General features: G+C 44.3%; 2 long non-coding RNA genes across 3 annotated transcripts; one reads left to right on the top strand and one right to left on the bottom strand.

Annotated features, from left to right (window-relative positions):
- The first annotated feature begins 73 nt into the window (after window positions 1-73).
- LOC141277772 (uncharacterized) lies at window positions 74-27,876 on the top strand. 2 transcript variants are annotated; one of them, XR_012329590.1, is made up of 4 exons: window positions 74-200; window positions 3,192-3,328; window positions 13,765-13,901; window positions 25,359-27,876. It is a non-coding gene; the product is annotated as an uncharacterized lncRNA (long non-coding RNA). The 2 variants fall into 2 exon arrangements; XR_012329589.1 differs by having other exon boundaries at window positions 78-200; window positions 26,919-27,876.
- Window positions 14,195-16,529, bottom strand: LOC141277773 (uncharacterized). The gene is made up of 4 exons (XR_012329591.1): window positions 16,422-16,529; window positions 15,450-15,517; window positions 14,630-14,726; window positions 14,195-14,302 (listed from the first exon to the last, which is right to left on the bottom strand). It is a non-coding gene; the product is annotated as an uncharacterized lncRNA (long non-coding RNA).

Raw genomic sequence — 27,876 nt, 5'->3', positions numbered from 1 at the left:
CCCCGCATCGCCGGCTGTTGGCGCCGGCCTCAACGCCCCGCGAAACGCGGCGCGGCGGTTTAAACTTCCGGGCGGGACCTTGGGGGCGGGGCTCGAGGACGTCAGCGCACGCCCTGTGCGCCAGCACGCAGCCCCGCCTCCCAAGGGGACCCGGCTTGAGGAGCAGTGGTGGAAGCTTCGAGACTAGGACGGCGCGAAAGGTAGGCGGTGTGGAGAATTTGGGGTTTCGAAAACGCGTTTGCTGACTGATCCAAACAAAAGTGAGACATGATTGTATCAGCGCATTTTAAAAGTAAACTCCCACTAAGTGTCTGTGCTCGCGCCGCCCAGGAGAGAGTGTGCACTTCGTGAGGGACACAGGAAAGGCTGAGTGAACGTTTGCCTGTGGTCCGTTACCTGGTGCGCGGGTGTGTGAATTTCTGCGGAGAGCCCTTAATTTCTGTAGTTTCTGCTGACTTGACACGGTGGTTGGCAAACGGTGACGTGTTCCGTGCATTCAGGACATGATCGTGGTTACTAATAATCACTTTGTTTATTTATTTGTACTGACAACTCCGAGAATTTACTACTGAATATCCACTTTACAGAGGAGAAACTGAGGCGTAGGAAGTGAAGTGACTGAGTGAGAGGAAGGACTCAGACGATTGGTGTCAGTAAATTAACCCTGCAAAGAGGCCGTTAGACCGCAGTGGCTCTAGTAATGCGGCTGCTTACGTAAACCAACCAAAATCTAAGCCTGTCAACGCCTCAGGGTGACGAAAACCGCTGAGGACAACCAGTCACAAACCACCAACTAGGCGTTAAAGCCATAGCAAATCAGTCATTTCCTTTCTCTGCTTCTGCCCTTTTAAAATACACATCTCTGCAGCTCCTGTGGCTGGAGTTCTCCTCACCTCTTCCGCTTTGTGGTGCCTGAATTGAATCTATTTTTGCTCACATAAAGTGTTAAAACTTTAAATATGCCACAGTTTGTCTTCTAAGATTGGCCGTAAAAGTTGGATTTGTGTCCAGTTTCTAGAACAGTGGTCGTCCTCTGGTCAGGCCTTAGGCGTTACGTGTACAACGTTCCTCTTCTACCACCACCTTCTGGATGCCTCCACCCACTACCAGCTCCCACGCATCAGATCCCCTAGATGTGGTCAGCAGTGGCTTTTACATGCAACGTGCTCACATTATAACATCGCAGACACTCCTGTGTCCTCCAGCCAGTGTGTGAAGTGAAACATTACCATTCCTGTTGAAGAGTCCCTGGTGTGACCACTTTCCCAAACACAGCCACTCCCCAGCTGACCCTGGACTGTATTTTCTTTGGGGTCTGTTTTTCTTCAGATGATTTTCTAGTAATTTATACAAATATGTGAATCTGGATAAACTAATATATTTTACTCTCAATTTCAGGTTGCGTCCTTTGCTCTCCAGCAATCATTGGAGTGCTGTTTTCAATATGTCCACGCAGGGATTCAAAATAACAAAAATGCTTTTGAAAAATAATGTCGTAGGTTGACAGAGTGGTTTATAAATTATAGCATATGCTTATGCTCTTAATTCTTCCTCACAACCCTGCTTATCATGGCTGGAATTGCTGCTACCCCTGTGGGGTCAGCTGTGGGCTGGCTGTAGCCGGGCTGGGGGACTGACTGGGCCACATGCCTCTTATGCCCCAGCTAGTAACTGGGGCTTGTGCTCATGGCGGTAGCAGTGCTCCGAGAGGGAGAGTAGAAGCATCGTGGGACCTAGTTCTGAGCTGGCACACCATCGTTTCTGCTGCCTTCTATTGGCCATGGCAAGTCACCTAACTTTAAGGGTGGGGAAATCAAGTCTGCCTCTTGATGGGAGAAGTTGGAATGTTACATTACAAAGAGTGAGGACACAAGGAGTCAACCTGGAGCTATTTTTGCAATTTGGGATGGCGCTTGTTGCCTTCCTCGAGGAGATCGTCGAAAACCATTTTTCAAACATCTCAGGTTCCTGTAAATCTCCACCTCTGGTTTGGCGACCCATAAAAATTCCCAGTCAGTTTTGGTGAGGGGACACTTGGTGACAGTGTTGTCTTTCGAAATGAGTAGTTCCGTTACCGACGATACTTTGCTCCCCATACATTATTTATAAGGTTTCCCTGTTTGTATGTGCAAACTATTTGTGTGTATATTTTGAGAAATACATTGTACAGGCCTCTTTTTTATTTCTTCCACACACCCTAGAGATGTCATAGAGGCGGTAAATGTGTCCAACTTTTTGAGAAATTGGAACAATCAAGACTTACCTGTATGGAATGCTGTTAACGATGTCAATTCCCGCGACAGTACCTTTCATCTGAGACACTTAGGGACTGTTAACAGATTAAAAGTAGTAAAAGACACGGATAGAGAGAATTTTCATTATCTTGTGCTCTGAAATCTTGGATTTTTGTTGGTTTGAATGGGCCTGAAAATGTATTTTTTTTTAGTTGGGACATAGAAGCCTCTAGCGGTATTCTTAATAAAGCAACGTGAGTTATAAGCAATCATCTGATGGAGGGTAAATGTACCACACTCCAGTTTAAGAAAAATACAATATAAAAGTCTTACCATGGAAGAAAATCTTTATATGATCTTTTGTAAAAAAAAAAAAAGCTTCAAGAAACATAATGACATGACACCATATTCAGTTTAAAGTCAGTGACTTGTAAGCAAGGCAAAGCAAAGACAGTCTGATTAAGGCCGTTGCATTGTTCTGGCATTTTTTAGGTCTCACCCATTTCTGTGGCCCTTTTAGAACCTAAGCTTCCAGGGCACAGAGAACTTCATCTTGACGTAGGGCTGAGCAAATGCACGGAGCATTTCTCAATAAGTAGGCATTAAATTCTTAGTCCAGAAGGGGCCTTGAGATGCCCTCTCTTTACTCCTTGGTAGAACTGTTTTAACCATCCCCCGAAAACAGATTTTTTTCTTTAAATCTCAAAATTCAGAGATTCCACAATCAGAACTTCCTTCTCATATTGCCATGTGGTCTGCTGTGGGCATCTGTCGAATGGTGTGAACTGTGCGTGGGGAGTCTGGCCTACCCTCGAGGCCCACGGTTTGGGCTGCGGTGGTGCCATGCTGTGCTCAGGGGCCTTCTTTTTTGGAAGTCTGGGCTCCAGTGAGCCTTGGTCATGCTCTTTTATGGAACCTTGGGTGCTAGACCACTCTGACCCTCAGTCTCATTTGCAGGTTCTGGGGAGGATTAAATGAGCTCATGTGATATCCAGATGACTGAGGCAGAGTCAGCTCGGGATGAATCTTTGCTTCGTTTTCATTAGCTGCGGAGAAGACGATGACAGCTTGGTGCCTCTCCAACTTTAATATGGGTATGCCTCTCTTGTGGATCTTGTTAAATGCAGGCTGGTATTCAGTAGTTCTGGGTGGGGCCTGGATTCTGTGCTTCTAACAAGCTCCTAGGTGACAGTGACGCTGAGGGCAAGGGTTTGGCACCTGCGTTCCTCCCTTTCCGGAAGAGCAGGATGTCTGCCGCACCCCCACCCGAGAGGAGAAAACATCCGCAACGTGACTACTAGGAACCAGCTTCCCTCACAGGCAAGGGACCTGTGCCACTGCTCCCAACCATTCTGTCTGAGGCGCAGCAAGCCAAAACACTGAAATGCTGAGGTTTGCAGCAAAGAGGAGGTTTATTCTCAGGGCAGCCAAGCGAGGACGTGACGTGACAATAGGTCTCAAATCCGCCTCCCCAAAGGCAAGGGGCTTTGGGTATCTGTGGGATAAAGAGTAAAGAAGCAGGGCAGTATGAGGCATGGGGAGCGTGAGGAAAGGTGATTGGAAAAACGTGTGCTCATCATTGTTCTGAGCTGGCGTAACTAGGCTACAGGCCTCGGCACATTCTCAGGCTGGAGTTGGGGAAAACAGGAGCAAATGGAAGATGACAGCGTGTGAAGGAGGTGTGGTGTCCATAGGTTCGGGGTCTGACGTGCTTCCTGCTGAAGCACCGATACCCGCCAAAGCCGTAAATGGGGTGCTGGGGAAAACAGGAGCAGAATGGAAGATGACAGCGTGTGAAGGAGGTGTGGTGTCCATAGGTTCGGGGTCTGACGTGCTTCCTGCTGAAGCACCGATGCCCGCCAAAGCCGTGAATGGGGTGCTGGGGAAAACAGGAGCAGAATGGAAGATGACAGCGTGTGAAGGAGGTGTGGTGTCCATAGGTTCGGGGTCTGACGTGCTTCCTGCTGAAGCACCGATGCCCGCCAAAGCAGTGAATGGGGTGCTGGGGAAAACAGGAGCAGAATGGAAGAGGACAGCGTGTGAAGGAGGTGTGGTGTCCATAGCTTCCATATTAGAGGTACTGCCTGCCTGATCTGAGAGCAGAGAGTGAAAGTGGGAGAGGCTCTTCCTAGATTCTAACTCCTCTGAATTTATAGCACTGGCTCTGCCTGGCTTTATGACATATCCGTTGTAAGTGTCACAGAGAAAGAGCGGGCGGGTCAGGGGGTGAGGCAGGGGTCACATGCAAGCCCAGCTGGTGGCTTAACCCCAGCCCAAAGGCAAAGGGCGGGGCCCCTTCTGGACTTTCTAGTGGCTGGGACGTCTGGCTGTGGGTGGCAGGTGTTTGGCACCAGCTGGGCCGCCATGCGGAGACTGTTGGAGACTGTTGGAGACTGTGGAAGCCTCCTCCAGAGCTCACCCTGCCTGGGGACTGGCTCTGCAGGCCCCTCAGCCCTGCGTATGTATCGGCCAGGCCTTCCCCACCACGGGGCCCAGAGGCCAGAGCCTGCTCAGACCTGAGGGCAGGAGGCAGCCAGAGCTTACCAGGGTGTGGGCCACCTCGTCCGGAGAGCTCCCCAGCTCCTCTGCGAGACCTGGAGACAGGATCGCCTTCTCCAGGGCTGCTCAGCTGCCAGCATCACCATGAGCCAGGTGGCCAAGGTTTCTGAGCAGGAGATTCAGAGTCCTGATCCAACTGGATGCTGCACCCCACGATGTCCCTTCCTGGCAGATAGGTTCTTTCTTCACTTCTTTTTTGCAATTTGGTAAAAGAACATTTAAACCTTGCCCTGTCCTTCGGGGTATATAGATGGTAGTGGCTTAGCCGGGATTCGATCCAAGACTGTGTGGTTCCAGAGCTTGTGCTCTGGACTGTGGTGCCTCCTTATCGTATATGCTTCATGTGTTACTTATTTTTTTTTTTCTTGTAGTCCTTATGGTACTTAGCCCTAAGTGCCATACCTGTAACAAACAGCTACACTGCCCTGTAGGAGGTCTTCTTTTGTTCAACGCCTGAATTGGTCATCCACCACACTGTGTTCTAATCTCAGAAGGTACAGGTCAGGGACCACCAGTTGTCAGCATGGCACCATTCCATATTTCTAATTGAGGCTTGAAGCCCGTATTTTCCCTTTGTCTAGTTTGAAGGATCCAGATATGTAAAGATGATATTCTAGATAAATCATGGGCTATCCTGAAAGAAATTCACCAGTGAATTGTTCCGTATGGATTAGAAGCCAGCTTCTCTGGCCTTCCTGGAGTATATCCAGTAAGGCGTCTCATTCATGTCTAGAAAGCAAATATATCATTTATTGCAACTTCAGCGTGGAGCGATGTATTGGTATAAAGTACGATCAGCGCAATTTGGTCATTGTGAGTATGACAGCTGGGTCCACTCTTTACTACACATATGTAACTCTAGGGATTCTTATGCCCAAGAGAGGAGACGTACTCTTGGCTGTCTAGGACAAGGGAAGCATGTGTTGTTATTCAGGAGCTGGAAGCTTCAACATGACAGGTAGGAATTGAACAATCCTGGTCCACACATCACTTGACCTTGCTTAAAACTTGTTTCTTTGGCTTGCTTCATTGGAGTGTTTTCTCCCTCCTGGGGCTGACATTGTCTGTTATGTATCACACATGAGACATGTAGAAGTTTCAGAACCCAAAATCATATAGATCAGTGGAAATGTATATATATATATATAAAAACCTATTGAAACTCACACTGGGCATAATTCATATATTGCAAAATCAGTTTGACCCTCTGCTCATGAGATTCTTTTTATGGTATGTCCCAGCAAATCTGGGCTTCCATCCCCAATAAATTTTGGGGTTGGAGGACACAAAAGCTTTTGCTCAGACCTAAATTCTGTCTGAAAAAAAGGGAAATATTATAAGCCCTTTGTAACCTCTCCAAGAGCAGAAATGATTTACAGCTGTGGCATTGAACCATAATTCCTCGATCTCATTTGAGAAGAGTTCAGTTAGAAACAGTGTCTTGATTTTTGTTTCTTTTGTTTCTTCCCTGTTTTCTTGTCTTGCTTACCAACAATCCATTGTAATTCATGAGTTAGTATGGCAGCAGGCTGAGTGTTCCCTGGAGCTCATTAAATGAAGTGCTTTTCCTAAAATGACGTTTGTCTCCTTGTTTTCAGCCCCTCTTCTTTCCTCTGCCCTTGACTATAACCAGAGCTCAGCAAAAGCTGAGTGACTTTGTGCAGACCTTACTTAGGCTCAGCCTTTTTTTCTTCATTATTTTATTCATGGCTCCTCCATTTCATTGTTTGCCTTCTCGAAATGTGTTGAAATCTTTCTGTGGTTGATGACTTCCAAAATATCTTGGCTTTTATTGGTTGATTAATTTTGGTATTTCTACAGTTTTATTTAGATATGGTTTCAGGAGGAACAGAAAGTAAATATATTTCCTAGTCTGCCATCTTGAGCTGAAAATCCCTGTGGATTTTAGCATCCAATGTTCCCATGGGAAAACACCCAACCATGGCATTAATAGATGTAACACTCAAGATTTCAGCTTTTCTTGAGCAATCACTAAGGATTTCCTATGTGGTCAGTTCTAATGGGGAAATTATAACTATCTCATGACGTTGATTTGAGGATTAAATTAGATAATGAACATGAAAATGCTTTGTAAGATTTAAAAATCTGTAAAAATGTTTTTTGTTATTATTTGATTTGTTGCTATTTCAACTTCACTTGACAGTTGTTTATGACCTTGCCTATGTGAGAAAATGCCCTCTGGGTTATTTTTTTGAAAGCCAGAATGTATTTTTCAACAGCTCAATGGAACTGGCATCATTTGTGAAGGTTAAGGGTGAAGGGGTAAATGTTTCTTGACACCTATCACTTTACATTGTTTTCAGGAACTAACTGACTCATGTATTCCTCTTCCAAATTTGGTTGAGGACCTCCTACCAGCCACATGCTTTACGTCAGGTGTTGGAAAGCATTTTCTGGATTTTAAATATCTTAGGCTTTGTGGGCCATATACAGTTTCTGTAGCTTCTCCTCCTCTTTCCTCTTCAACAAGCTTTCTAAACGTGAGAACCATTATTAGCTCACAGTCCCCCACATCCAGGCTGAGAGCCTGATTTGATTCGTGGCCATTATTTGCCAATTCCTGCTCTGCGTCTTCACTGAGGAGGGGGCCATGTTCGAGTAATCAGTTCTTTGAATCAACTGTTGGTCTTCTGGGGCTTGTCCTTGCTCTCCTACAGTCTCTAATCAGCGTGGCATCCAGAGAGATCTTGTTAAAACATAAGTCAGATCATGTCACGCAAATTTCTTCAATGCCTTCTTCACAGAAAATGCAAAGCCCTCAGAGTGCCTCCACAGACCTAGAAATCTGGGTGTCTGTTTCCTCTCTGACTGTTTCCTTCTCCTCTCCAATTTGCTCGCTCTGTTTTCCACACGCTGACATCCTTTCTGCTCCTTGGATACTCCAAGCCTACTCTTGCCTCATTGACTTTCTGCCGCAGGCCAGCCGCAGAAAGAGGATTTCACCGCCCAGGGTCAGAAGGGAAGGGGTAAGGAACTGAAGTAGCACCGACGAATGGGGTCAGAAGCCCATGGGGTCAGAAGGCTGCAATGAGAAGCCCACTCACCGCAACAGAGGATAGACCCCCGCTCGCCGAAACTAGAGAAAGCTCGCATGCAGCAATGAAGACCCAATGCAGCCAAAAATAAATAAATAAAACATAAAGTATAGAATCTTAAAAAAAATCTATAAAGAATATTACAAGAATAGAATCACAGGCCAGTTTCTCCTTTGAACATGCATGCAAAATCTGTAAAGAGAAGCACAAACTATATCCATGGTATGTAAAACAATCATATATCAGAATCAAAGTAGCTTTATTCTGGCAATGCAAGGTTGCTTTAATGTCCAAATGTGAAACTGATCCCAGGAATGAATTAGAGTGGGAGAAAAGTCATTTAAAACTGCAATCTTGGGACTTCCCTGGTGGTCCAGTGTTTAGAACATGGCGCTTTCACTGCTGGGGCCCTGGGGTCCAATCCCAGGTCAGGGAACTAAGATCCTGCAAGACATGAGGCAGGGCCCCGAAAAAAAAAAAAGGAAAGAAAGAAGTCTTAACCAGGAGAAGCACAAGATCGAATAAACACAACAGGTAACACCTTATGAAAAGTAGGTGAAGATTATGGAATATTCTAAAATTTAAAACAAAAAGAAACTTTTAAAGATTCAAAAGGATGTGACAAATATTGTACATAGGCAAAAATAAAATGAAATAAAATATACAAGTGATGGGAGCCCAAAATTCCAGATGCCCAAGTCCTGTCTCTGAAGATTCTCATTCAATGGGTTCAGGATTTCCTCCTTATTTAAAAACCTACAGGTGACTCTGGTACGATTCACAGATACAATGTAAAGCTTCTCTTTTACAGGAAAGAATACCAGATTATTTTGTTATCTTATAGTTATACTAACAGGTTGTACTATTGACGGATAAGTGTGCTGTCAAAATGCACCCCCACTAGGGATAAAAAAGGAACTAGTAGTCTCTACTGCTACTTGGTGGCAGCATGCATGTATTGCAAGGGCAATTATTGTAGGAATCCAAATTAGTGGAACATTTTAGAATTGGAAGACGACATACAGATCATCTAGTCAAGCTTCCAACTATTATAGTTGTGAAAACTAAGGCCCATATAAATGAAATGATTTCTCTCCAAAGAGCATTAGTGAAAGTATGAAATAAAAAATATCTCTGAACTTTTAATTTAGTGCTGTTTTTATTAATCTCAAGTATTAGCTTAAACTTCAGTGTGACAGATTTGGGATTGAATTCTTGCTCACGTTTACTGATTGCGTATCTTTTAGTAAGTTACTAAAACACTTTTTTTTTAAATAGACGTATTTAATTATTTATCTTTGGCTGCCTAGGCTCTTCGTTGCTGTGCACGGGCTTTCCCTAGTTGCGGTGAGCGGGGGCTACTCTTTGTTGCAGTACGCGGGCTTCTCATTGTGGTGGCTTCTCGTTGTTGCTGAGCACGGGGTCTAGGTGCGTGGGCTTCAGTAGTTGTGGTTCACGGGCTCTAGCACGCAGCTCAGTAGTTGTGGCACATGGTCTTAGTTGCTCCGCGGCATGTGGGATCTTCCCGGACCAGGGCTCAAACGTGTGTCCCGTGCACTGGCAGGTGGATCCTTAACCACTGCGCCAACAGGGAAGCCCTACTAATACACTTTTAACTTTGCTTTTCACGTATGTAAAATGGTGAGCCTTGACTGATATAGAATATGAGATAACCTAGCACTGTTCTTAACACATATATGTAGTTAAAACTTTTTGGCTCTCATCCCTCTTAAACAGCCTCTATCCTCTTAATAATGAATGTGTCTTTCAGCTAGCAGAGCACCCCAGAGCTGACCACATTCTGGCGAGAGATATAGGATTCTTTTTCTTACTGGGGGTTCTTTATACCTGATATTTGAAGTGCACTTAAACATGAACAACTCTTGTTTATACTGTATTAATGGATTTGATGGATGAATTTTAGAAAGTAATATGCAGGAATTGAGCTGCCTTACCCTCAAGAAATATAATTCGATAGTGGTGGCTAGAACGATAAACAGTGTTTGGACAGGGAGTCCATATTGGATGTGAACTTCCTGTACTCCCATTCGTCTATTAAGAATAAAGAGAATCCTTTCAAAATGTGTTTTAAAGGGCAGTTATTTCTTTCTGCCTCATTTAAGTTACCTGCAAGAAAAAGACAATCTCCTGCATCCTTGTTTAATAGGCTTTTAATATAAAGCAGATAATTTTTTGCAACATTTCCCAAACTTTTCATTATCGAATTGGCTGAGGCTTCTCAACGATTATCATTTCACAACAATATCTCCATCTTCAGCCTCTTTCAATGAATTGGCCTAATAGATGTGCCATTAAAACAGAGCTTCACTCTCAACGTATTTTTAATTTTGTATTCAAAGGGTATGAAGGATTCAGCCGTAACAGTGAGTGGATTTCTGATACATGCTACATGATGGATGCAACTAAGTGAAAGGAGTCAGGCATGAAAGGCTACATACTGTATGGTTCCATTTATATGAAATGTCCAGCAGTGGCAAATCCATACACACAGAAAAGATTCTACATCAGTGGTTGCCAGGGGTTTGGAGGAGAGGGAAATAGGGAATGACTCCTTAAAATGGGTGTAGGTTTCCTCTTGGTTGATGAAGATGTTTTGCAGCTCGGCAGTGGTGATAGTTGCACAACATTGTGACAGTAGTAAATTCCACTGAATGGTACAGTGACTTGTAAAATGATCCAAATGGTGAATTTTGTGTTATGTTCATTTTACTACAATAAAAAGGAGAAAGAATTCGGGAAAGACTTAGAGTTTGGGAAACTAAGGTGAACTGGTCAAGAAAAAGTCAGCTCTATTGTTCAGTTTTCTCTCAGCTCTCCCAGTGCATTAATCCTCAGCAAAAAGTAGGCTGAACTTGTAGATGATAGTCATTCAGCACAGTCCAGGGAAAAGTAAATAAAGTAAAACCCAACTCTTCTTCTTTAGCACATGTATGAAAGGTTAACTTGCTGCTCAGCCACGTGGACATTCATGAAGACGTTTCACTTTAGGTGTCCTCTACTTCAGTACTTTACTCACAGCGCATTCACACATGTAGGCAACAGCATTCCTTAATTCGATGGAATCTGCAGCACTGGTTGTGATCAGTCTCATGAAAAGAAAAGGAAAGGTGGCGCGGAAGCCAAGGGAAGAGATTTTCAAGACAGAGACGTTGTTTAAGATCTAACTCGGCTTGGCGATCACAAAGATAAGGATTGAGAAGTAGTCCCCTGGACTTGTCAACGGAGAAATCATTGGGGGCTTCAAGGAGATCAGTTTCACGAGAGTAGTGGGGCAGAAACCGGATTGCAGTGTAGATGGGAGGGGAGAAATGGGGGGCGAGTCAAGAAATTGATGGCAAAGGGAAAGAAGGGAGGGGTGGATAGGAGGACAGGAGAATGGAATGGAGGAGAGCATTTCCTTGTGGCTCTTTAATATGGCTGGGAGGGGCCAAAAGAGAAGGAGAGCGTGAAGATGTAGGAAGAGGGGGTGGCATCCCGAGCCCAAGGAGGACTGGCCCCTGTCTTCAGCTCCCACCAGCTGGATGGTCCCTCCCTCTAGCTTTCCACGTAGGCTGTGGAAGTTGCCCCTTGCCTCCTTGGATCAGCCGCCCTTGATTCGTTCGTCCTTTTCTTATTTCTCAGCACATCTGGGTCATACGTTATGTGAAGACAAACAAATCACCACTGATGCTTAATTTTCTTGAAAAATGCCCCAGGCAGGTACCATTTTGGAGAACTACCTATTGTGCCTCAGCAAGCCAAAGTAGCCCATTTTTCCTCTCTCATTGGGAGAGATTGCTGTTTCTTGGAGAACCTGATGAAGAGGGTGACTCGCGCTTAGGAATAAGGTTGCTTGAAAAGTGCAAAAGGTGAGGTAGTTTGGCTCTGAGGGGCCTCTGAGGCCTGAGACTTCCTGAGAGATGGCAGACTCACAGCTCCCATTTCCCTCTGACCCTGGGCTGTGAGCTCATCAAATGAGATGGTAAATAAAGTCACTGACATGGTTTAAAGGATAATTTTGTTCTCTCTTGTTCACTCAGAGCAAATTGAATGGAATTTGCATACAACATATGGATGAACTATCCATACGATGGGGCTTGACCATATCCGCATGGTTCCCCTTCCCTTTTCTACCTCTGGGCCCTTTAGCTCTGCAGACTTAACCCCACACCATCAGTCCACCCAGTCGGTCCACTGGACGTGTCTTCCTCTTTCGCATCTGGTCGTTGTCGTCACCTTGTTCTCCACTACCGCCTCCTGCAGTAGCTGTTAGGTCCAGAGAGGTTGGTTCACTGTGAGCAAGTAACTGTCAACTCCATGGACAGGTGGAAGTGACTTGGCAGCCGGGATGCGCCCACCCTGAGTTCATCATACCAATGAGGGTCAAGGAGAATGGGGATGCAGCTGGTCTGCAGAGCCCCGGCAGTTCTGAGACACATGTTCCTGGATCCACACGTTGCTCCATACCCAGCCTTGCCTTTCTTTTTTCTCTCTCTTGACTCCATCCAGGTTTCTGCTCTCCTTGTCCCTTTGGGGAGGGAGGCCAGTACCAGTCCAGGTGTAGTCCCCCAAAACGTCCTACTTCCAAGCGTTACGTAGGCTTGTATATCCACTTGCTTGGGTTGCCCTGGCATTCGTGCCAACAAGTTGAGTGGTTTATGCCCTAGGCTCTCTTTTCTGGCAAGAATGTGCCTAAAAATCTCCATCTCTGGTTTGGTGGCCCCTAAAAATTCCCAGTCAGTATTGGTGAGGGGACACTTGGTGACAGTGTTGTCTTTCGAAATGAGTAGTTCCGTTACCGACGATACTTTGCTCCCCATACATTATTTATAAGGTTTCCCTGTTTGTATGTGCAAACTATTTGTGTGTATATTTTGAGAAATACATCGTACAGGCCTCTTTTTTATTTCTTCCACACACCCTAGAGATGTCATAGAGTCAGTAAATGTGTCCAACTTTTTGAGAAATTGGAACAATCAAGACTTACCTGTATGGAATGCTGTTAATGATGTCAATTCCCGCGACAGTACCTTTCATCTGAGACACTTAGGGACTGTTAACAGATTAAAAGCAGTAAAAGACACGGATAGAGAGAATTTTCATTATCTTGTGCTCTGAAATCTTGGATTTTCATTGGTTTGAATGGGCCTGAAAATGTATTTTTTTTTAGTAGGGACATAGAAGCCTCTAGCGGTATTCTTAATAAAGCAAGGTGAGTTATAAGCAATCATCTGATGGAGGGTAAATGTACCACAGTCCAGTTTAAGAAAAATACAATATAAAAGTCTTACCATGGAAGAAAATCTTTATATGATCTTTTGAAGAAAAAAAAAAAGCTTCAAGAAACATAAAGACGTGACACCATATTCAGTTTAAAGTCAGTGACTTGTAAGCAAGGCAAAGCAAAGACAGTCTGATTAAGGCCATTGCATTGTTCTGGCATTTTTTAGGTCTCACCCATTTCTGTGGCCTTTTTAGAACCTAAGCTTCTAGGGCACAGAGAACTTCATCTTGACGTAGGGCTGAGCAAATGCACGGAGCATTTCTCAATAAGTAGGCATTAAATTCTTAGTCCAGAAGGGGCCTTGAGATGCCCTCTCTTTACTCCTTGGTAGAACTGTTTTAACCATCCCCCGAAAACAGATTTTTTTCTTTAAATTTCAAAATTCAGAGATTCCACAATCAGAAGTTACTTCTCATATTGCCTTGTGGTCTGCTGTGAGCATCTGTCGAATGGTGTGAACTGTGCGTGGGGAGTCTGGCCTACCCTCGAGGCCCACGGTTTGGGCTGCGGTGGTGCCATGCTGTGCTCAGGGGCCTTGTTTTTTGGAAGTCTGGGCTCCAGTGAGCCTTGGTCATGCTCTTTTATGGAACCTTGGGTGCTAGACCACTCTGACCCTCAGTCTCATTTGCAGGTTCTGGGGAGGATTAAATGAGCTCATGTGATATCCAGATGACTGAGGCAGAGTCGGCTCGGGATGAATCTTTGCTTCGTTTTCATTAGCTGCGGAGAAGACGATGACAGCTTGGTGCCTCTCCAACTTTAATATGGGTATGCCTCTCTTGTGGATCTTGTTAAATGCAGGCTGGTATTCAGTAGTTCTGGGTGGGGCCTGGATTCTGTGCTTCTAACAAGCTTCTAGGTGACGGTGACGCTGAGGGCAAGGGTTTGGCACCTGCGTTTCTCCCTTTCCGGAAGAGCAGGATGTCTGCCGCACCCCCACCCGAGAGGAGAAAACATCCGCAACGTGACTACTAGGAACCAGCTTCCCTCACAGGCAAGGGACCTGTGCCACTGCTCCCAACCATTCTGTCTGAGGCGCAGCAAGCCAAAACACTGAAATGCTGAGGTTTGCAGCAAAGAGGAGGTTTATTCTCAGGGCAGCCAAGCGAGGACGTGACGTGACAATAGGTCTCAAATCCGCCTCCCCAAAGGCAAGGGGCTTTGGGTATCTGTGGGATAAAGAGTAAAGAAGCAGGGCAGTATGAGGCATGGGGAGCATGAGGAAAGGTGATTGGAAAAACGTGTGCTCGTCATTGTTCTGAGCTGGCGTAACTAGGCTACAGGCCTCAGCACATTCTCAGGCTGGAGTTTTCGGCCCTCTGATGGCAGGAGGTCAAAAGGCACTTGCCCAGGTCGAAGATCAGTGGTCCTCTCCACTCTAAACCAGTTCAGCCTAACCAGGCACAGCTGATTCCAAGTTCCTGGACGATCACGGGGCAAACATCTTATTGCTTATGCTACCTGCTACTTGGAGGACGTGCAGGTGTTCAAGCTACCTTGATGAGTGAAGACCTGGATTTGACTAATCATGACACCTTGTTTCACCTCCAGGCGAGCAGAAGAGAGCTGTAGGCTGAGTCTGGCTCCAGGCACCTGGAATTGGAGGCAGGTGGTTTAAAAACGGGCTCTCCCACCCTCTGTGTGATATTAGGTAGATAGACTATTGAACCTTCCTGTGCCTGTTTCTCCACAAGCAGCATGGGGACACTCAGAGTCCCTCTCTTGGGGGCTGTTATGGGGCTTCAGTGAGATATAGATGCATGCACAGGCACACGGGAGACACCCAGTGTGTGTTCCCTTCGTGCTTATTTTTATTAGGACACCAGTATTGTTAGAAGATTTCTGGTTTGGACAACAAATTAGATAGGTGGTCATTGCTATAGTTTATGCGAGAGCAATTCACATTGCCATTTGCAAAAAAGTAATTGGTTGTCCAATGGGGATTATAAACATCCGTTTAACATGAGCTACTGAACAGATAGTTTACACAGTAACTACTTTATTTAAAATCAATTCTCTTTGTTTTCGTAAGCAATTGTTAACCCCCAATTTCGTGAGTACTACCAAGTAAGTCACTTGAAAATCATCTAGAGCAATCTATTTCACTTAGCAAGCCTAAAGCTATAGATCAACCATTTTATTTACTGTTCTATGACAAAAATTACTCTAAACAGCTATTCCCTGGATAAGTAATCAGCTAAAGCTAGTTTGACTGACTAAATCGATTTACTGAGTTAATAAGCCAGTTGTTTTAGAATAGGTCGAATGCATATTTCTCATCCATTCTGCATTAAAGTGTTTCCCATTCGTACATACCCACATTCCTACTTCTGTGCTGTAGGGCTTGGCTGAACTACACCTGCCTTCAGTGAAACTTTTCTCTCCTGCACAATTGGAGATAATTTTAGTCTCCTCGTGACTCCCACGGGGTTACCTCTGTTGTGACACTTGACTGTTTGGTGGCATATTTTATTTGAAAAAGCCTTCCGTTACTCCGGGCACGTCAAACAGTAAATGCTTTCTCTTCGTAAACCTGCATGACAGTTTTCTGAACTCTTCTGCTCTGGGCAAGATTCATCAGTACACCAGGCAAACATAGTGAAAGAGGAGACAGTACTTGTGTTGTATTCAATTGGGTCTTGATACCTAAGTGTGACTCTTAACCAAGGATTATGCAGTAGTTAAGGACACAGATTAAAGTTGTTTAGGGTGTGTCCTAAAGTGTCAGTGGCAGAATTTAAGTCTCTACTCTGGAAATTGTAGACCTGAGACAAACTACTTCCCTAAACGTCATTTCCTACATCTGAGAAAGATAATAGTATCTACCTTGTAGTAGACTGAATAATACCATTGCCCCCAAATGTCCACATTCTACTCTCCAGAACCTGTGAATGTCACCTTAAATGGCAGAAGGCACTTTGCCAGTGGGATGAAAGTAATGGTTCTCAGATGGGAAGATTCTCCTGGACTACCTGGATGGGCCCAAATATAACCACTGGTGTTCTCGTAAGAGAGAGGCAGAGGGAATTTGTACTCCAAAGAGAATGTGATGACGAAGTTGGGGTTGCATTGATGTGGCCAGAAGTGAAGGAATGCTGGCGAGGAAACAGATTCTCGCTTAGAGCCTCTAGAAGGAGGATGGATGGCCCTGTCGACTTCTGGTTTCAGCCCAGGGAAACTGGTTTTGGACCTCTGTCTTCCAGAACCATAAGAAAATAAGTGGGTTTTGTTAGAAGCAAGCACATTTGTAGTCATTTGTTACAGCAGCTATAGGGAACTGATGCCTACCTCATAGGAAGTAGTTCTCCAATTAAAATGTGTGACTGGAAACACACTTAGTGGCATGTGTGACACACACTAGTTATGCTACCGTAGGTCGTTCTTGGAAACTGAAGCCTTGGTTTTGAGAGATCATCAAAACCAGTACAATGGTTGCCATGTTTCTCCTTGTTCAGCCTGGTGACCAACCCGGTAGAGAGAGCTCCATCCTTTCCCACAGGACCCCACTTGTGGGTACGTAGAGGGAAGCGGTTATGTCTCACTTAAGGCACCTTTTTCTTTTCCTTTCTACTTTTGTCTTCATTAATCTTCATCCAACTGACCTTTCTAAATCTTACAGAAAACAAGACCATTTCTCAGTGGATTCAGATACTACCCCAAGTTAATATTCCAACCAAGTTCTTGTTCTTCCGGGTCTCATCACCAGAAATTCCTGAGCCTAAATCTACTCTAGTTTCTAGGATCACTCATTTTCTCATTTCTCCCTTCTCCTTTTAGTTCAGAGTCTTGTCAATTTAGTTCCTTCCCTAACCACAACTTACAGTACGGTGACACAGCAAAGTGATGAAAGTCTAGACGGTCTGGTTTTAATCCCGGGTTTTGCCACCTACTTACTGTGTGGCATTAGGCAAGCTATTCAACGTCTCTGGGCCTCAGTTTCCCCCAGAAAAGTGAACATTATGAATATTCCCTACCTCTAGGGTTGCCATTATGAGGAATAAGTGAGTTAATATTTGGTAAGCCCTTAGAATAGTACTTGTTATAGTCTAAGCACTACAGTTGTGCTTGTTAATAATAATAAATGAAGTTCCAAGCGTATAACTTACTCAACTTTCTGTCATAACTTTGAAGTGTTGGTCTGTCTGTTGGCTCACGTTGCAGGTAAATGAGTCGAGGCATGGGCTGAGGCATTGCTATCACTGGGTGGTGTGTTCCCAGAACTTGGAACAGCGGTGTGAAATGGGTAGTGGTTCTATTGGAGACAGGGCAGACTGGAAAATGACAGCCTGGGAAGGAGGTGTGGTGTCCATAGCTTTGGTGTTAGAGGTGCTGCCTGCTGAAGCACCAGTGCCGGCCTAAGCCGTAAATGGGGTGCTGGGGTAAAGAGGAGCAGGATGGAAGATGACAGCGTGGGAAGGAGGTGTGGTGTCCATAGGTTCGGGGTCTGAGGTGTTGACTACTGAGGCACTGATGCCCACCAAAGGCGTAAATGGGTTGCTGGAGAAAACAGGAGCAGAATAGAAGATGACAGCGTGTGAAGGAGGTGTGGTGTCCATAGGTTCGGGGTCTGACGTGCTTCCTGCTGAAGCACCGATGCCCGCCAGGGCCGTAAATGGGGTGCTGGGGAAAACAGGAGCAGAATGGAAGATGACAGCGTGTGAAGGAGGTGTGGTGTCCATAGGTTCGGGGTCTGACGTGCTTCCTGCTGAAGCACCGATGCCCGCCAGGGCCGTAAATGGGGTGCTGGGGAAAACAGGAGCAGAATGGAAGATGACAGCGTGTGAAGGAGGTGTGGTGTCCATAGGTTCGGGGTCTGACGTGCTTCCTGCTGAAGCACCGATGCCCGCCAAAGCAGTGAATGGGGTGCTGGGGAAAACAGGAGCAGAATGGAAGAGGACAGCGTGTGAAGGAGGTGTGGTGTCCATAGCTTCCATATTAGAGGTACTGCCTGCCTGATCTGAGAGCAGAGAGTGAAAGTGGGAGAGGCTCTTCCTAGATTCTAACTCCTCTGAATTTATAGCACTGGCTCTGCCTGGCTTTATGACATATCCGTTGTAAGTGTCACAGAGAAAGAGCGGGCGGGTCAGGGGGTGAGGCAGGGGTCACATGCAAGCCCAGCTGGTGGCTTAACCCTGGCCCAAAGGCAAAGAGCAGGGCCCCTTCTGGACTTTCTAGTGGCTGGGACGTCTGGCTGTGGGTGGCAGGTGTTTGGCACCAGCTGGGCCACCATGCGGAGACTGTTGGGGACTGTGGAAGCCTCCTCCAGAGCTCACCCTGCCTGGGGACTGGCTCTGCAGGCCCCTCAGCCCTGCGTATGTATCGGCCAGGCCTTCCCCACCACGGGGCCCAGAGGCCAGAGCCTGCTCAGACCTGAGGGCAGGAGGCAGCCAGAGCTTACCAGGGTGTGGGCCACCTCGTCCGGAGACCTCCCCAGCTCCTCTGCGAGACCTGGAGACAGGATCGCCTTCTCCAGGGCTGCTCAGCTGCCAGCATCACCATGAGCCAGGTGGCCAAGGTTTCTGAGCAGGAGATGCAGAGCCCTGATCTGCCTGGATGCTGCCAGACCATGATGTCCCTTCCTGGCAGATAGGTTCTTTCTTCACTTCTTTTTTGAAATTTGGTAAGAGAACATTTAAACCTTGGCCTGTCCTTCAGGGTATATAGATGGTAGTGGCTTAGCCGGGATTCGATCCAAGCCTGTGTGGTTCCAGAGCTTGTGCTCTGGACTGTGGTGCCTCCTTATCGTATATGCTTCATGTGTTACTTGTTTTTCTTTTTTTCTTGTAGTCCTTATGGTACTTAGCCCTAAGTGCCATACCTGTAACAAACAGCTACACTGCCCTGTAGGAGGTCTTCTTTTGTTCAACGCCTGAATTAGTCATCCACCACACTGTGTTCTAATCTCAGAAGATACAGGTCAGGGACCACCAGTTGTCAGCATGGCGCCATTCCATATTTCTAACTGAGGCTTGAAGCCCGTATTTTCCCTTTGTCTAGTTGGAAGGATCCAAATATGTAAAGATGATATTCTAGATAAATCATGGGCTATCCTGAAAGAAATTCACCAGTGAATTGTTCCGTATGGATTAGAAGCCAGCTTCTCTGGCCTTCCTGGAGTATATCCAGTAAGGCGTCTCATTCATCTCTAGAAAGCAAATATATCGTTTACTGCAACTTCAGCGTGGAGCGATGTATTGGTATAAAGTACGATCAACACAATTTGGTCATTGTGAGTATGACAGCTGGGTCCACTCTTTACTACACATATGTAACTCTAGGGATTCTTATGCCCAAGAGAGGAGACGTACTCTTGGCTGTCTAGGACAAGGGAAGCATGTGTTGTTATTCAGGAGCTGGAAGCTTCAACATGACAGGTAGGAATTGAACAATCCTGGTCCACACATCACTTGACCTTGCTTAAAACTTGTTTCTTTGGCTTGCTTCATTGGAGTGTTTTCTCCCTCCTGGGGCTGACATTGTTATGTATCACGCATGAGACATGTAGAAGTTTCAGAACCCAAAATCATATAGATCAGTAAAAATGTATATATATATATATGTGTATATATATATATATATATATATATATATATATATATATATATAAACCTGTTGAAACTCACACTGGGCATAATTCATATATTGCAAAATCAGTTTGACCCTCTGCTCATGAGATTCTTTTTATGGTATGTCCCAGCAAATCTGGGCTTCCATCCCCAATAAATTTTGGGGTTGGAGGACACAAAAGCTTTTGCTCAGACCTAAATTCTGTCTGACAAAAAGGGAAATATTATAAGCCCTTTGTAACCTCTCCAAGAGCAGAAATGATTTACAGCTGTGGCATTGAACCATAATTCCTCGATCTCATTTGAGAAGAGTTCAGTTAGAAACAGTGTCTTGATTTTTGTTTCTTTTGTTTCTTCCCTGTTTTCTTGTCTTGCTTACCAACAATCCATTGTAATTCATGAGTTAGTATGGCAGCAGGCTGAGTGTTCCCTGGAGCTCATTAAATGAAGTGTTTTTCCTAAAATGACGTTTGTCTCCTTGTTTTCAGCCCCTCTTCTTTCCTCTGCCCTTGACTATAACCAGAGCTCAGCAAAAGCTGAGTGACTTTGTGCAGACCTTACTTAGGCTCAGCCTTTTTTTCTTCATTATTTTATTCATGGCTCCTCCATTTCATTGTTTGCCTTCTCGAAATGTGTTGAAATCCCTCTGAGGTTGATGACTTACAGATTTCTTGGCTTTTATTGGTTGATTAATTTTGGTATTTCTACAGTTTTATTTAGATATGGTTTCAGGAGGAACAGAAAGTAAATATATTTCCTAGTCTGCCATCTTGAGCTGAAAATCCCTGTGGATTTTAGCATCCAGTGTTCCCATGGGAAAACAGCCAACCTTGGCCTTAATAGATGTAACACTCAAGATTTCAGCTTTTCTTGAGCAATCACTAAGGATTTCCTATGTGGTCATTTCTAATGGGGAAATAGTAACTATCTCATGACGTTGATTTGAGGATTAAATTAGATAATGAACATGAAAATGCTTTGTAAGATTTAAAAATCTGTAAAAATGTTTTTTGTTATTATTTGATTAGTTGCTATTTCAACTTCACTTGACAGTTGTTTATGACCTTGCCTATGTGAGAAAATGTCCTCTGGGTTAGTTTTCTGAAAGCCAGAATGTATTTTTCAATAGCTCAATGGAACTGGCATCATTTGTGAAGGTTAAGGTTGAAGGGATAAATGTTTCTTGACACCTATCACTTTACATTGTTTTCAGGAACTAACTGACTCATGTATTCCTCTTCCAAATTTGGTTGAGGACCTCCTACCAGCCACATGCTTTACGTCAGGTGTTGGAAAGCATTTTCTGGATTTTAAATATCTTAGGCTTTGTGGGCCATATACAGTTTCTGTAGCTTCTCCTCCTCTTTCCTCTTCAACAAGCTTTCTAAACGTGAGAACCATTATTAGCTCACAGTCCCCCACATCCAGGCTGAGAGCCTGATTTGATTCGTGGCCATTATTTGCCAATTCCTGCTCTGCGTCTTCACTGAGGAGGGGGACCATGTTTGAGTAGTCATTTCTTTGAATCAACTGTTGGTCTTCTGGGGCTTGTCCTTGCTCTCCTACAGTCTCTAATCAGCGTGGCATCCAGAGAGATCTTGTTAAAACATAAGTCAGATCATGTCACTCAAATTTCTTCAGTGGCTTCTTCACAGAAAATGCAAAGTCTTCAGAGTGCCTCCACAGACCTAGAAATCTGGGCCTCTGTTTCCTCTCTGTTTCGTTCTCCTCTCCAATTTGCTCGCTCTGTTTTCCACACACTGACATCCTTTCTGCTCCTTGGATACTCCAAACCTACTCTTGCCTCATTGACTTTCTGCCACACGCCAGCCGCAGAAAGAGGATTTCACTGCCCAGGGTCAGAAGGGAAGGGGTGAGGACCTGAAGTAGCACTGACGAATGGGGTCAGAAGCCCATGGGGTCAGAAGGCTGCAATGAGAAGCCTACTCACCTCAACAAAGAATAGACCCCCGCTTGCCGAAACTAGAGAAAGCTCGCATGCAGCAATGAAGACCCAATGCAGCCAAAAATAAATAAATAAAACATAAAGTATAGAATCTTAAAAAAGCCACCAAAATATCGATAAAGAATATTACGAGAATAGAATCACAGGCCAGTTTCTCCTTTGAACATGCATGCAAAATGTGTAAAGAGAAGCACAAACTGCATGGTATGTAAAACAATCATATATCAGAATCAAAGTAGCTTTATTCTGGCAATGCAAGGTTGCTTTAATGTCCAAACATGAAACTGATCCCAGGAATGAATTAGAGTGGGGAAAGAAGTCATTTAAAACTGAAATCTTGGGACTTCCCTGGTGGTCCAGTATTTAGAACATGACGCTTTCACTGCTGGGGCCCTGGGGTCCAATCCCAGGTCAGGGAACTAAGATCCTGCAAGACATGAGGCAGGGCCCCAAAAAACACAAAAAAAGGAAAGAAAGAAATCTTAACCAGGAGAAGGACAAGATCGAATAAACATAACAGATAACACCTTATGAAAAGTAGGTGAAGATTATGGAATATTCTAAAATTTAAAACAAAAAGAAAGTTTTAAAGATTCAAAAGGATGTGACATAATTGTACATAGGCAAAAATAAAATGAAATAAAATATACAAATGATGGGAGCCCAAAATTCCAGATGCCCAAGTCCTGTCTCTGAAGAGTCTCATTCAATGGGTTCAGGATTTCCTCTATATTTAAAAACCTACAGGTGATTCTGGTACGATTCACAGACACAATGTAAAGCTTCTCTTTTACAGGAAAGAATACCAGATTATTTTGTTATCTTACAGTTATACTAACAGGTTGTACTATTGACGGATAAGTGTGCTGTCAAAATGCACCCCCACTAAGAATAAAAAAGGAACTAGTAGTCTCTAGTGCTACTTGGTGGCAGCATGCATGTATTGCAAGGACAATTATTGTAGGAATCCAAATTAGTGGAATATTTTAGAATTGGAAGACGACATACAGATCATCTAGTCAAGCTTCCAAGTATTATAGTTGTGAAAACTAAGGCCCATATAAATGAAATGATTTCTCTCCAAAGAGCATTAGTGAAAGTATGAAATAAAAAATATCTCTGAACTTTTAATTTAGTGCTGTTTTTATTAATCTCAAGTATTAGCTTAAACTTCAGTGTGACAGATTTGGGATTGAATTCTTGCTCACGTTTACTGATTGCGTATCTTTTAGTAAGTTACTAAAACACTTTTTTTTTAAATAGACGTATTTATTTATTTATCTTTGGCTGCCTAGGCTCTTCGTTGCTGTGCGCGGGCTTTCCCTAGTTGCGGTGAGCGGGGGCTACCCTTTGTTGCAGTACGCGGGCTTCTCATTGTGGTGGCTTCTTGTTGTTGCTGAGCATGGGTTCTAGGTGCGTGGGCTTCAGTAGTCGTTGTTCATGGGCTCTAGCATGCAGGCTCAGTAGTTGTGGCACATGGTCTTAGTTGCTCCGTGGCATGTGGGATCTTCCTGGACCAGGGCTCAAACATGTGTCCCATGCACTGGCAGGTGTATCCTTAACCACCGCGCCAACAGGGAAGCCCTACTAATACACTTTTAACTTTGCTTTTCACGTATGTAAAATGGTGAGCCTTGACTGATATAGAATATGAGATAACCTAGCACTGTTCTTAACACATATATGTAGTTAAAACTTTTTGGCTCTCATCCCTCTTAAACAGCCTCTATCCTCTTAATAATGAATGTGTCTTTCAGCTAGCAGAGCACCCCAGAGCTGACCACATTCTGGCGAGAGATATAGGATTCTTTTTCTTACTGGGGGTTCTTTATGCCTGATATTTGAAGTGCACTTAAACATGAACAACTCTTGTTTATACTGTATTAATGGATTTGATGGATGAATTTTAGAAAGTAATATGCAGGAATTGAGCTGCCTTACGCTCAAGAAATATAATTCGATAGTGGTGGCTAGAACGATAAACAGTGTTTGGACAGGGAGTCCATATTGGATGTGAACTTCCTGTACTCCCATTCGTCTATTAAGAATAAAGAGAATCCTTTCAAAATGTGTTTTAAAGGGCAGTTATTTCTTTCTGCCTCATTTAAGTTACCTGCAAGAAAAAGACAATCTCCTGCATCCTTGTTTAATAGGCTTTTAATATAAAGCAGATAATTTTTTGCAACATTGCCCAAACTTTTCGTTATCCAATTGGCTGAGGCTTCTCAACGATTATCATTTCACAACAATATCTCCATCTTCAGCCTCTTTCAATGAATTGGCCTAATAGATGTGCCATTAAAACAGAGCTTCACTCTCAACGTATTTTTAATTTTGTATTCAAAGGGTATGAAGGATTCAGCCGTAACAGTGAGTGGATTTCTGATACATGCTACATGATGGATGCAACTAAGTGAAAGGAGTCAGGCATGAAAGGCTACATACTGTATGGTTCCATTTATATGAAATGTCCAGCAGTGGCAAATCCATACACACAGAAAAGATTCTACATCAGTGGTTGCCAGGGGTTTGGAAGAGAGGGAAATAGGGAATGACTCCTTAAAATGGGTGTAGGTTTCCTCTTGGTTGATGAAGATGTTTTGCAGCTCGGCAGTGGTGATAGTTGCACAACATTGTGACAGTAGTAAATTCCACTGAATGGTACAGTGACTTGTAAAATGATCCAAATGGTGGAGTTTGTGTTATGTTCATTTTACTACAATAAAAAGGAGAAAGAATTCAGGAAAGACTTAGAGTTTGGGAAACTAAGGTGAACTGATGAAGAAAAAGACAGCTCTATTGTTCAGTTTTCTCTCAGCTCTCCCAGTGCATTAATCCTCAGCAAAATGTAGCTTGAACTTGTAGATGATAGTCATTCAGCACAGTCCAGGGAAAAGTAAATAAAGTAAAACCCAACTCTTCTTCTCTAGCACATGTATGAAAGTTTAACTTGCTGCTGAGTCACGTGGACATTCATGAAGACGTTTCACTTTAGGTGTCCTCTACTTCAGTACTTTACTCACAGCTCATTCACACATGTAGGCAAAAGCATTCCTTAATTCAATGGAATCTACAGTACTAGTTGTGATCAGACTCATGAAAAGAAAAGGAAAGGTGGTGCAGAAGCCAGGAAAGTGATTTTCAAGACAGAGACGTTGTTTAAGATCTAATTCGGCTTAGTGGTCTCATAGCTAAGATTTGAGAAGTAGTCCCCTGGACTTGTCAACGGAGAAATCATTGGGGGCTTCAAGGAGATCAGTTTCACTAGAGTAGTGGGGCAGAAACCAGATTGCAGTGTAGATAGGAGGGGAGCAATGGGAGTGTAAGTCAAGAAATTGATGGCAAAGGGAAAGAAGGTCTGGGTGGATAGAAGGACAGGAGAGTAGAATGGAGGAGGGCATTTCCTTTTGGCTCTTTAATCTGGCTTGGAGGGGCCAACAGAGAAGGAGAGCGTGAATGAGAGGGTGGCATCCTGAGCCCAAGGAGTACTGAGCCCTGTCTTCAACTCCCACCAGCTGGATGTTCCCTTCCTCTATCTTTCCACGTAGGCTGTGGAAGTTGCCCCTTGCCTCCTTGGATCAGCTGCCCTGGATTCGTTCGTCCTTTTCTTATTTCTCAGCACATCTGGGTCATACGTTATGTGAAGACAAACAAATCACCACTGATGTTTAATTTTCTTGAAAAATCCCCCAGGCAGGTACCATTTTGGAGAACTACCTATTGTGCCTCAGCAAGCCAAAGTAGCCCATTTTTCCTCTCTCATTGGGAGAGATTGCTGTTTCTTGGAGAACCTGATGAAGAGGGTGACTCGCGCTTAGGAATAACGTTGCTTGAAATGTGCAAAAGGTGAGGTAGTTTGGCTCTGAGGGACCTCTGAGGCCTGAGACTTCCTGAGAGATGGCCGACTCACAGCTCCCATTTCCCTCTGACCCTGGGCTATGAGCTCATCAAATGAGATGGTAAATAAAGTCACTGACATGGTTTAAAGGATAATTTTGTTCTCTCTTGTTCACTCAGAGCAAATTGAATGGAATTTGCATACAACATATGGATGAACTATCCATACAATGGGGCTTGACCATATCCTCATGGTTCCCCTTCCCTTTTCTACCTCTGGGCCCTTTAGCTCTGCAGACTTAACCCCACACCATCAATCCACCGAGTCGGTTTGCTGTGCATCTCTTACTCCAACCGTCAATTCTATGGACAGTTTGAAGAGACTTGGCAGCCACGATTCGCCCACCCTTGTTTTGTTATACCAATGAGGGTCAAGGAGAATGGTGATGCAGCTGGTGTGCAGAGCCCAGGCAGTTCTGAAACACATGCTCCTGGATCCACACGTTGCTCCATATCCTGTCTTGCCTTTCTTTTTTCTCTCTCTTGACTCCATCCAGATTTCTGCTCTCCTTGTCTCTTTGTGGAGGGAGTCAGTACCATGCCCAGGTGTAGTCCCCAAATGCTTCCCACTTCCAGGTCCTATGTAGGCTTGTATAGCCACTTGCTTGGGTTGCCCTGCCATTCGTGATAACATGTTGAGTGTTTTCTGCCGTAGGCTGTCTTTTCTGGTATCCTTCCTTCCTGAAATGTCAGAGGAAACCATTGAGATGGCATAACCGCCAGTTGATGCGAGAGCTGGACCCGGGCAATCATAGTCTCCTCACCCCTTCCCCTGACTTTGGAATATACATTCTGCCTGCCATTCCCACAGTGGGAACCATTTTTAAGAACTCAGCGTTGAGAGAGTAATGTGTTCTTGAGACCATGTAGAGAGTACACGTGAGTGAACCCTGTTAAGGTCTCTGTGTAAACTCAAGATCCTGGTGTATGGGTGCTGAGATCTATTCATCTTTCAGCTGACAACAGCAAGCCTTGCAAGCAGGTTCCCTTGCTTGTTAAAACTGCCACTGACTAGTCTGGAGCGGGCTGCCTCTTTCTTCTGTCTCTCGTTGCCCTCTGTGTATAGGGGTCAGTTTTCACAACAGCAGATAATCTTAATGCTTTGTTTTTTTCGAAGTATGTACAAGTCAAATAATGCTTTTGTGAGGAAAGTTATACAGCATTATACAGAGAACGAAACATACACTTTCCATTACATCTTTGATGTACTAGTTGGTGTTAAATTGCCATGTTTCTTCACCCGTGTTCTTTGGTCTGTTTTTTTCATTCGTGTCTGTTTTTCTTCAGATGATTTTCTAGTAATTTATACAAATATGTGAATCTGGATAAACTAATACATTTTACTCTCAATTTCAGGTTGCATCCTTTCCTCTCCAACAATCCTTGGAGTGCTGTTTTCAATATGTCCACGCAGGAATTCAAAATAACAAAAATGTTTTTGAAAAATAATGTCGTAGGTTGACAGAGTGATTTATAAATTATAGCATACACTTATGCTCTTAATTTTTCATCACAACCCTGCTTATCATGGCTGGAATTGCTGCTACACCTGTGGGGTCAGCTGGGGACTGGCTGTAGTCAGGCCGGGGGCCTGACTGGGCCACATGTCTCTTATGCCCCAGGTAGTAACTGGGGCTTGTGCTCATGGGGGTAGCAGGGCTCTGAGAGGGAGAGTAGAAGCATCGTGGAGCCTAGCTCTGAGCTGGCACACCATCGTTTCTGCTGCCTTCTATTGGCCGTGGCAAGTCACCTAACTTCAAGGGAGGGGAAATCAACTCTGCTTCTTGATGAGAGAAGTTGGAATGTCACATTGCAACGAGTGAGGACACAAGGAGTCAACCTAGAGCCATTATTGCAATTTGGGATGGCGCTTGGTGCGTTCCTCGAGGAGATCGTCGAAAACCATTTTTCAAACATCCCAGGTTCCTATAAATCTCCACCTCTTCTTTGGCAGCCCCTAAAAATTCCCACTCAGTTTTGCTGAGAGGACACTAGGTGACAGTGTTGTCTTTCCAAATGAGTAGTTCCGTTACCGACATTACATTGCTCCCTGTACATTATTTATAAGGTTTCTCTGTTTTTATGTGCAAAATAATTGTCTATTTTGAGAAATACATTGTACAGGCCTCTTTTTTTTCTTTCACACACCCGAGACATGTCATAGAGGCAGTAAATTGTCCAAATTTTTGAGAAATTGGAACAATCAAGACTTACCTGTATGGAATACTGTTAACGATGTCAATTCCCGCTACAGTATTTTTCATCTGAGACACTTAGTGTCTGTTAACAGATTAAAGGTAGTAAAAGATGTGGA

Source organism: Tursiops truncatus, unplaced genomic scaffold, assembly GCF_011762595.2.
Source record: "Tursiops truncatus isolate mTurTru1 unplaced genomic scaffold, mTurTru1.mat.Y mat_scaffold_51_arrow_ctg1, whole genome shotgun sequence".
In the NCBI taxonomy this organism is placed as follows: Eukaryota; Metazoa; Chordata; class Mammalia; order Artiodactyla; family Delphinidae; genus Tursiops; species Tursiops truncatus.
The sequence above is the reverse complement of the archived record's forward strand: the minus strand, read 5'-3'. Positions and strand labels throughout refer to the sequence as shown.